Here is an 11,814-nt window from a genome sequence, read left to right on the forward strand (position 1 = left end):
TGTACTCAATGAAGTTGGCACGGGGAAAGACTTTTAAAGGTGAAATGAAGAGTATTGCGTAGGATATTATGAAACAGTAATCCTTAGCCAGGAAGCCTGATAGCAAGGGTGGTGTCACGTTGAGGTTGTCTCTGGATAGATGCCCGGGTGTAAACAGATTTTGTGTAAGGCCTTTGAGGCTAGATTATCATCCTGGCAGAGTCTTCTGTGATATTTAGTATCAGGCAATTGTGCACGAGAACATTCCTTCATAACCTTCTAACTATCATTTTAAAATGTGTCATTTTCACATTTTCAAAACTACCATTGGGCTGATGAAGGCAGGTGGTAGCCAAGTGAAACACTAAGACCAACTCCCCACAGAGACACAAGTGTAACCAACTATTCAGAAGAGCTGTGCAAGCCAGGTAAGGAACAACTGAGTCAAGTTTTATTACGACAATTAAAGAGGCTAGGAGCCAGCACCATGGTGTACTAGGCTAAGTTTTAGCCTGTGACACCAGCATCCCATATGGGCACCAGTTTGAGTTCCACCTGCTCCATTCTCTATCCAGTTCCCTGTTTATGTGCCTGGAAAAGCAGCAGAAGATGGTCCAAGATGGTGCTTGGACCCTGACACCGATACCAGAGACCTGCATGGGGCTCCTAGCTCCTAATTGTGGAGTCTTTACTCTTTATCACCACTTTGGGAGTGAGTCAGCTGATGAAAGGGAACTCTCTCTCTTTTTCTCTCTTTTGTTCTCACTTCGTGTGTGTGTGTGTGTGTGTGTGTTTCTCTGGCTTCCAAAAACATAATTGTTTATAAAACTTGGCTTTAGATTTGAACATTTTTCCAAAGAAGGCATCCAAATGGCCAACAGGCACATATAGATGCTCAACACCACTAAGCAAAGGCAAATAAAAACCAAAATTGGACATCACTTCATTCCACTAAGACTGACTTTTACTAAAAAAAAAAAAAGAAAGAAAAAGAAAACTAAATAAATCTACCAAGATGTATATAAGATATATCAAGATAAATAAATTGGGCCTGGCAGCGTGGCCTAGCAGCTAAAGTCCTCGCCCTAAACGAGTCAGGATCCCATATGGGCACCAGTTCTAATCCCAGCAGCTCCACTTCCCATCCAGCTCCCTGCTTGTGGCCTGGGAGAGCAGCCGAAGACAGCCCAAAGCCTTGGAACACTGCACCCATGTGGGAGACCTGGAGGAAGTTCCTGGCTTCGGATCGGCACAGCATGGGCCGTTGTGGTCACTTGGGGAGTGAATCATTGGACGGAAGAGCTTCCTCTCTGTCTCTCCTCCTCTCTGTATATCTGACTTTCCAATAAAAATAAATAAATCTTTTTTAAAAAAAAAAAGATAAATAAATCAAAGATGGGAAGCCATCTTTTAATTTGGAAGTAGAGATTCATACTGTATTGTATATTTGCATCTCAATTACACAGGTACTATACATTCCTTCAAATGAAAAGCCATACAACAAAATCAATAACAGAAAGAAAAATAGAAAATTTACAATAACAAGGTAAATAGCTTGCTACTGAATGACCAATGTGTGACTGAAGAAATTTAAAGAAAATTAAAAGCCTTCTTGAAGCAAATGATGCCTCTGTGTGACCTGAATCATTGAGAAATCTAATAAGAAAAACACAACTGCCATTGCCCATACCTGCAATGTCAGAATATACTTAAACAGCTGAATGATGGACTTATGACTGTTTATGAAGGACTGCACTGTTGTATTGATACAGGGGAAATCAGCTGGTAGGGAGGGGATTTGGGAAGGAGAGAAAGGAAATCCAAAAGGCTATGGAACTGTACCATCAGATAATACAATAAATTTAAATAAACAAATCCACCATAGGAACCAGCAGTTTTACTACTGGATATGTATCCAAGAGAAATAAAACACTGTCTAAGTGACATCTGTACTTCCCTGTTTATTGCAGATCTATTCACCATATAAAAGAAATGGACACAGCTTAGCAGTACACGTATAGAACATTAGCATGTTGCCTACAAGGATAGAAATCACTGGGGCCTGAGTTGTACAGGCAAGGATGGTCATCCAGCCCTGCTGGCAGAGGGCTGAGGACTTGGGCCAAACCACATGGCCCAGGTGGTAGCCTGGCTGAAAGAGGTCCTAGGGTCTGAGCTATTCAGGCCAAGCTTGAAAGGACATGGGGTCCGAGCCACAATGGGCCAGGGAGGTTGCCCAGCCCTGGGAGGTGACTCGGCTTGTAGAAGGTCTGACTGGACTGCAGACACCTTCAGATGCTCACTCTCACAGACCACAGCACACCAGTGTGCCCTGAGCTCAATGCACACGTTGCATGTTGGACCACCTCCTCTGCTGACTCTGTTGCAAAGGTGTGTCTTGGCTGATTTTAGGCCTGGATGTATGCGAAGGATGTCTGGCTACCCCAGTGAAGCAGCCAAAGACTTCAAATACCTCTTCAAAGTAAGTATAGCCTTTGCTTTCTCCATATTAAGGCTGCAGCACCTTAATGCAGACACGTTTCAATGATCTCTGCTCTTGACCTCTGTAGAAGCTGCTCCTGGCAGGAGGATGCCCTAGTTCTTCTAACTAGAACTCAGTGAGTTCTTCTACTATAGTGCTAGAAGGTATCAGTATGTCACATGTAGCTAATCTTTAAAAGCTGTTATCTTAAGCAGTTTGGTCTACACTTCAAGCCAGCTTCTACACTTCAAGCAGCTAAATCTGTAGACACTATTTCAAAAGTAGTTATGGACCACTGGCAAGTCTCAGGATAAATATTTGCTGGCCTGGGACCAGCAGGCGAGGGGCACCATAGGTCCAAGACAGGCTACTCCCATGCTGTACCACCCCACTGGTCTTAGGAGTTGCAAATCAACAGCTTGAAACTGGAGTCCTAGATAGGCCACAGCTGCAGCATGCCACCATGCCGGAACAGGTGCCTGAAGCTGGGGTCTGATGCCAGAATCCTGTGACCATGCTGGTCTAGGAGCAGTAGACTAGAGACTTAACAGATTCTAGATAGTCGTACACAGAGCACCTCTGTGCTAGGCCTGACAGTTTTGGCTGCTTTTCTCCCAGCAGTGTAACACTTACCTAAACATTTGTCTACAGCTGGGATTAGCTCTGATTCAGAAGGAGCTTGACCGAAGGCATAGTGTGCAAAGCTGTGGTCAGAGTTAAGGGAACCAATGGCAGTGCTGGGCAGAGAACTGGTAAGGAAGGATGTATGACGGCAGAGAAAGAACTCAATGACCAGAAGTGTGTTCAGTGCTGGAGCCAAGGCAGTGAAATCATTCAACAAAAGCTGAAGGAGTCAAGCGGTGCTGCCAGAACAAATACCGTTTGTTTTCTTCCCTCAGTCCTCTGCCTTCTGATTCCATGCATTTCCTCTCATCTTTCAACATCACCCGTGGATGTCAAAGAGCCAGGGGCCTCTGATGGTGTGGGCTGCAAGGATCAGCACATTGGAGCACAGAATAAGCCAGAGAGGTGTGAATTGGGGTTGGAAGGGCCACATACTGTGGATAGGGAAGAATTAGCATTAGGTTTAAGGAGGCTTCCTGAACTTGGCTCACTTTGTGTCCCTACCTATACTCTAATTCTAAAGTTAATTTTAAAGTATAATATGTCCCACAGATACCTGCTATGCTGAACCAGTGGTCAGCATAGCCAGTCATTGCAAAGGGTGTCCGCAGTTAGTGCTGGTGACCCTTTCCTTCCAGACTTGGACGAATTGTAGCTATTCTGGAGAGCTTTGATGTTTTTCCCCCACTCACACCCCTTGAAAGGGTATTTTTGTTGTTTTGTTTTCTTTTCATATAAATTTTAATTTTGATGAGAAAAAAAAACTTACCAAACTCTTGGATGGTACGGCAGCTCTAATTAGCCCTGAGCACAGGAGTCTTATTTAGTGGGAAAAATAAATTCCTATGAATGACAATATATATATATATTGCCCTGGATTTTTCTGTCGCAACTTTTCTGATGGAAACAATCTTTTTTTCTCCCCCAATGCATCAGTTAAGGTCTCAAACACAGTGTACTCCACATGCTTAACATCAGTTAAGGTACAAACACAGTGTACTCCACATGCTTCAGATATCAAGTGTTGCCTAGAAATTAGTGGCTATTGTTTAAAAAAAAAATGAAAGAAAAGAAGGGACCTAAATTGGTGAAGCACCATTAGAAGAAGGCAGTTCCAACCCTAAGGCGGAAGGAATAAGGAAAAAACTATAAATCAGAGCTGGCTCTGTCCCCTTACATTTGTGAATCCCAAAGGAAAAGGATCAATCAGTCCATATCCCATTTCTTTCTCTTCCCATCCCCACATCATGGGGCAGGGAAGCAGTTGCGGCAGCCTCTGGAAGGCAGCATGGATCCACCTGCATAGCCAGTTCCAGAGTCCCAGACACGTGGAGCACACTGCAGAGGAGAGACCAGAGTCCGGGAGATTCTTGGACTGCCACACATCTCAGCAGGAAGAGGTCCCAAGGCATGGTGAGGAGCAGGGACTCTCCAATCAAGAGCGATGGTCCATGAGGGGAGCCACACAGCCTGAGATGCAGCCTGGAGGGAAGTGACTCCAGCCAGAGACCAGGCACCAGAGCAGGGAGGAGACAAGAACAGTCTTTTTCTCATCTTCTGATTTCCTGTGGACACCTCCCTTAGCTGCACCCACCCAGAAGCCTACTCGCCAGGAAATCTGAATGGTGGAGTCCACAGAGACGGGCACAGAGAAGATGGAGAAAGAGCCTGAGATTAACCAGTACTACCAGTCAAGAATTCCCTCTAGGGGGTAGAAATAGCTGGGCACTCGTACTATCGTATGAAATGATTCATCTTAAATATTACATTAAAATGATTTTAACTTTCTTTTAGTTATGTATATATATACATATATTCATTATAATCCCATGCAAGAAATGACTGCTATTGTGATTACCATATGTTATACCCCAGATACGATATCCTGTAACATGTAATTATAAATGCTTGTAATGTGTTTGACAATTATGAAAATAAATGTTATACAAATAAAAAAGAGAAGAAATTGCTGGGGAACTGCTATGAAATCAGCTTGCTAGGGTTGGTGTAACCAAGGACTACAAACTGGGTCATTTTTTAAAAAATGGCTCAATGGTTCAGCCTTCACCTTGCAAGCATCAGTTCATGTCTCAGCTCCTCTTCCCAACCAGCTTCCTGCCTGTGGCCTGGGAAAGCAGTGAAGAACAGCCCAAAGCCTTGGGACCCTGCACCTGTGTGGGAGACCCAGAAGAGGCTCCTGGCTTCAGACTGGCTCAGCTCTGGGCATTGCAGCTGTTGCGAGAGCCAGCCAATGGATGAGAATTTTTTTCCTTCTTTCTGTAGATCTGATCCGCCTTTCCAATTAAAATAAATAAATCTCTAAAAAGTAACAATGAATTTTCACAAGGCCATAAATTCAAAAGCAAAGCATTAGCAACACTCTGTTCTATCAATCCTTTCCAGTATATTCTGTCTAGTACATCTGGGTGTTACTTGGCCTGACATCTTTCCAGCCTCCGCCTCCATCTTCATGTGGTGTTCTGCTAGGCCCTGTGCCTCATGTGCCCACCTTGCTCAGGAATGATCTCATCTTAACGAATTATGTTGGCCAAGACCCTGTTTTCATAACTAGGCCCCAATGCAAGGTGCTTAGAGTTAGGAATTCAGCATTTCAGCATTATCTGAACCCATGTCATCATCTTAGTGGCGTTCAAAGAACAATGAAAGGCACGAGTTTTAAATAGGCCATGGTGTCCGGATGTCAGTCTGTGGACCGGTCAAGTCTAGAAAAACAAGAGTGGCAAAACCAAAAACGGATTGTTGGGTTCTACTCTTACAGACTGATTCTAAAAGATCTTGGCTGAGATGAAGGATTTTGTATTTTTAACAGATTTTATAGGGCATTCTAAGGTTTCATTTGAAAAATAGCTAAGAAGAGAAACAATAGGAGATGCCCGTTGGATGGGATTTCAGAATCTGACAGATAAAATGCAGAATACCCAGTTATTTTTAAAACTCAAAAAACAACAACCAAAAATACTTAACTGATGTAATTGCTCCCCGCCCCCAAATGTTGCATGGGATATACTTATACTAAAACAGTATTCCTGGGGCTGGCATTGTGGCACGTTGGTTAAGTTGTTGTGGGGACACTAGCATCCCTTATTAGGGTGTTCAAATCCTGACTGCCCTGCACATTCATTTACCTATTAATGTGTCTGAGAAAGCAGTAGGTGATGGCCAAGTGCTCCCATATGGGCAGCCCAGTTAATAAAACAGAACAGGCTGTTCGGCTCAGGCTGAGCACTACACCCACATGTTGAATCATCCTGCTCCAGGGGAAAACATGCTGAACCGGTCTGCTGTGAGAAGACCATCTCCTGGCTGGAAATTTGAGCTCAGTAAAGGAACACAACAAACCTGCTGTTGTCCTGCTGTCTCCTTTCCCCGCTACTCCTAGTACAGAAAGCATCCTTGCTCCTTAGTCTCTTCCTGCATCCATCTTGGGGCCACATCTTCCGAGCCCTCTTTCAAGATGCTTGCTTGTACCTTCTTCCCACGGTCATCTCCTAGTCACCTCTGTCTTGCCTGATGCAGCAAATAAGACTGCCTGCCTTGTCTTACTCTATCCAGTGTGCTCCCTAGGCCTCCACTGGACAACCTTCTGAGAAGCTGTTCCTTCAAGGGTCTCACCTTGTAACCCATCAGTCCCCTTCACTGCCATTTGCTATCCAGTTATTTGCAGTCTTAATTTTGACTTGCTATCGTAGGTCCTCATATATTTCGGAAAGAAAGCCCTTTTCACGGGTGTAGTCTCCCATTCCATAAGTTGCCTTTGCACACTACTGAATGTTTTCTTTGCTGTGCAGGAGGCTTTTTGCTTGTTCTTCTTCTATTTGTCTTTTATTCATTCTCATTGACCGTGTCTTTTAGGATCATTTCCAAAGTCATTGCCAGACCAATGTCAAAAAGCCTTCCTCTAGGAGTTTTACATGATCAACTCTTAATTTTAGTATTTCATCTACTTAGGTTTAGCACTTTCACCCATTTTGAGTAAGGATTGAATCAAATTTCATTCTTTTGCTCATGAAACTACACAACACAGGGGAAAAAAATTTAACTCCATGGCATGCTTTTTTACTACACATTTTATTTTTTAAAATGTTATTTTTGATGTTTACATATTTGATTAAGATAGGATGGGTGGTGGATTAGGAAAAAAAATGGATGAGAGCACTGTTTCCAAGTTTTCTGTTTCTTCTTGCTGTGTATCTGGGGTAGCAGGGAACTAGGAGGAGAAGCCACACCCCATCGGCTCAGTACCCAGGGATGGGGAATGGCCACCTGATATCATTCCAGAGCCCCAGATGTGGAGCATGCTCTGAGGGTTCTGCTCAAGTGGTTTCAATACTTCTGAAATGCTGTTGATCTCACTGGTCTAAGGATGAAGAATTCCTTCCAAGCTCCATTGGCTGACCTAGTCTACCTTAGAGTTTGTATTTGCCCAGATATTTTCTGTCAACGCTTGACTAGAATATTGACCAATTTGCTCTGCCCACCTTCCTCCGCTATGTCCTCTGCAGGTCCCAGTGGACTGCCATATCCTCCATGTGCATCTGGGCATGCTGTCTACTGCTCCATCTGAACCACTGAGGAGGCCCAGTTCTGACACATGCACTCCACAGTAAGACCATGGATGCGGTGATTCTCCCCATGGTTAGCATTCTGAGTCTAGTGGATTCAGTTGGGGGATCCCCAGAACACCTTGTCTGAAGTGATCCCAGGCCTGACTCTTGTGTGTGCTTGCCAGTAGAGGGTCTGACTCAGTCTGCTTCCCACATCAACTTATGCACATTAAAATTATTTGCATGACATTCCAGGAAATCATAAAAGAGATAAATCAGATATGTGTCTCTAACTCTGAAGTCCTTGGTCAGACGGAAGTATTGGGGCTGGCGGTGTGGTACAGTGGTGTAAACTGCCACCTAAGAGGCCAGCATCCAATTTCACAGGGCAGATTTGAAACCCTCTATTCCTTTTTCAATCCATCTTCCTGCTAACACACCTAAGAAGGCAATGGACAATGGCTTGGGCCCCTGCAATACATGTGAGATTTGACAGAGCTCCAAGCCCCTGCTTCAGCCTGACCCATCCCTTGCTGTCATGATCATCTGGTAGCAAAATAGGCAATGGGAGATTACTCTCCATGTCCCATTCATCTTTAAAATACATTTTTAAAAGCTTACTCTCAGTGTTCTTCATCTCCATTTTATTTTTAAAATACAAAATTTTAAAAAATTTTATGCTATGCACTGCTTTACACACACAATTAAAACACTAATAGTTCCAGAGGAAGAGTTCTGTGTTAAGAATTTCAGGACCTTCATCCAGGTGAGGCTTAGGAAAGGTACTGGACAGAGGTATAACGTGTGCATTAATGCTGGGGAGGGTTAACATGAACCAGCACAGGAAATAGATTCCAAGACCCTTCTCCAAAGCAGTGCTGGCCCCTTCAAGCTTGAGATGCCCTGCTCCTGGGGTCCCATAGGGGTGAAGTGAATGAGTCATCACTCTCTCTATCCTGTGAGTGTTTATAATGCCTGAGCAGAGGTAGAGCCCAGTCTGTTTTCTGCTGTGTTGCTAAGAGGTGAGTATCTTAGCCAACTTCCCAGACCTAGAGACTGGTGCTATCAATCCAGAGACGGGGTGAAAAGGAACAAGCAACCAGGAGAGAAAGGGCAAAGGAACTGGGACACATACAGTCCTTTAAAAATTATTTCTATTAAAAAGGCAGATATACAGAGAGAAGAAGAGACAGAGAAAGATCATCCATCTACTGGTTCACTCCCCAAGTGGCCGCAATCGCTGGAGCTGAGGGGATCCAAAAGCAGGAACCCCAAGCCTCTTCCAGATGCAGGGTCCCAAGAGTTTGGGCTTTCCTCTACTGCTTTCCCAGGCCACAGGCAGCTAGCTAGATGGGAAGTGGAGCAGCTGGGACATGAACCCATATGGATTCCCAATACACACAAGGCAAGGATGTAGACAGTGAGCCATCACGCCAGGCCCAATACATACCATTCTACACCTGTATGTGTGAGCTGGGGAGGGAAAAGAAAGAAATGTGATCCAGCCTCAGGTAACTGTTGAGGCCCTATCTTTTCACTCTGAGTAGGTCAAAGTGATTTTTTTCCCTCCATTCTAAGCAGTAGAGGAGCATTTTGTCCATCCTGTCTCATTTTCCCCTTCTCACCTACTCTCTGTTACAGTTCACCAAACACCTGAGATTTGATCTTCAGTCAGAAAGACTGGTCCATGGGGTTCCCCATTCTGCCCTCCAACTTCTTGAGGTCCTTCTTGTCTTCCCACCAGTGGTGTTGCTAACCTGACCTTGTAGAAGTGAGTAATGCATGATCTGGTCTTGTTATCAGCCACTGGGCCAAACACCTGCCCAGCTTGATGCGGGAAGAACCTATTTCCATGGTGTTCTGCTGATGCTTACACTCAGGAAACAGAACACCTTTCTAAATGCCAGAGGAAAAAAAAATTAGGTGAGAATTTATATGAAAACACTTAAATAAAGCCAAGAGGGCAGACAGTGGCAAACTGACTGGAAAGTGAATGAAAATGGACCCTTTCTAGGACTCCAGGACAAAGCTCATCTGGTATTCATGTGCTGGAGGAAAGGTATAGAATTCTGTCGCTGACCTGAATGCTCCTCTAAAGGTTCTGGGCAGAGCTGTATTTCAATTTCAAACTTAGCCTTCCATTAAGAACTGGCATGACACTTTATGGTTCACTGTGTTCACCTATAAACCAGGTTAATAATGTAGATCAATACTCATTGAGAGTGCTTTGCGTAACAGACTCTCACATGAGCCATAAGTACAGATTCTTCCACTTGAATCCCCAATTATATTATGGGAAGTGCTTATTGTTTTCAGTTTATGTAGGAGGAAACAAGCTAATGAGTTAGTTACTTTTGCCATGGTTGCTGGAGGAGCTAGCATTCAAACTGAAATACAGGAGCTTGAATCAGCAATCCAGTCTCGAAACCTACCAGGAGGCTTGGCAGCTGCTATTGGCAGGGTTGATGTACAGGTTCAAATCAATTTAACTCAGGGATCTATTGAGTGATCTGTTGACTATCTATTGAAGTATCCATCTGTGTGAAAATCGGGGAACTACGAAATAACTCACAGGAAAGGGCTTTGGAGCCAGAGTTTTAATATAAAAGTATAGTCAGGTTAGCACTAAAATGAATAGTACATACCTAGTTCATCAAATCGATACACGATAAAGAAGAAACTAATGGGAAACTTTGAGATGTATTTGTTGTTCTGCTTCAGGAAATAGCCAAACAAATGATAGTGAAAGTAACTAAAAAGTATATGTTTACTTGCTACAGGTATCAAATTACTTCTACATATTTTAAAATTCTTTTATTTATATAAGGTGAACAGATTTCACAATATATATTTAGGAGCAACAGTGCTACCTCTCACCCTGCTTACCCTCCTGGCCATGTTCCTCAGCCACCCTCACACTTCTTTATTATTTTTTTAAATTTTGTTACAATGACATGCTTTCAGTTCATTTCCCAATCCTAGGCTTCATTTTCCATTAGGTGAAGAACGCAATAAACAGGAAGAAGAAGAAAACCAACTTTCCAAAGAGCATAGACACAGGCTGTAAACAGCTATCTCAAAATGTTCTTGCTAGGCTGTTGGGAAACTAAGAACATTAAATAATGAGTGCCAGTGATGGTGAGAAATGGATGCTGAACAGGGATCGGGTCGCCTGATGCCGCCAGGGGGATCATTAGCGATGCCGATAAAGCTGTGCTGGAGTCTGAGCAGGAGACTCTGCACCCTGAGGACCAGGTGAGAAGGAAGACTGCAAGTTCCACACCAGGTCCTCTGAAGCACAGTTTGTGTTTCCTTGTCTCTGTTCTTTCACCTTCCTAACTTGACTACCTCCTTTAAAAATACACACACACACACACACACACACACACACACACACACACATTCATTTATTTGAAAGTCAGAGTTACACTACAGTGGAAAGCAGACTAAAGGGAGAGGAAGAAAGAGGGCTTTCACCCACTGGTTCCTCCCCAGTTGGCCACAGCAGCCAGAGGTGGGTCAGGCTGAAGGGAGGCACTTCTGGGCTGGACAGGAACCAATGCACAGATGGGATGCCAATGTAACAGGTGATGCTTTTTACATCACAGCACCAACCCCCTTGACTATTTCAACAACATCCTTCTACCTTTTACCCAGCTATATTCATCCCACATATACTTTCCAGAACGTTCTTGAAAACAGACTAATCTCTTCATAGCTTCTTCACTAAAAACCTTCCATAACTATCTACTGCTTAGCAAATAAAACTCTGCCCTTGGCTTTCATAACTCTCCATTGAGAGTTAACTTGTATTTTCTTGTTGTTGCAGGCCACCCCGAAAGAATAATACACAGCTCCCACACAGATCCTCACCTTTTCCTGTTCCTGATTCTCTGCTGTCTGAAACGGACTCTGGATCCTCAGTAATAATGTATACATTGGATCTGGTGTGGGAGCCTAGCAGCTAAAGTCCTAGACTAGAATGTGCCAGGATCCCATACAGGCGCCGGTTCTAATCCCAGCAGCTCCACTTCCCATCCAGCTTCCTGCCTGAGGCCTGGGAAAACAGTCGAGGATGACCCAAACCTTGGGACCCTGCACCCACGTGGGAGACCTGGAAGGGGCTGCTGGTTCCTGGTTTCTGATTGGCTCAGCTCTGGCCAG

The sequence above is a fragment of the Ochotona curzoniae genome, unplaced genomic scaffold, assembly GCF_017591425.1.
Source record: "Ochotona curzoniae isolate NIBS_2020 unplaced genomic scaffold, NIBS_Ocur_1.0 contig_832, whole genome shotgun sequence".
In the NCBI taxonomy this organism is placed as follows: Eukaryota; Metazoa; Chordata; class Mammalia; order Lagomorpha; family Ochotonidae; genus Ochotona; species Ochotona curzoniae.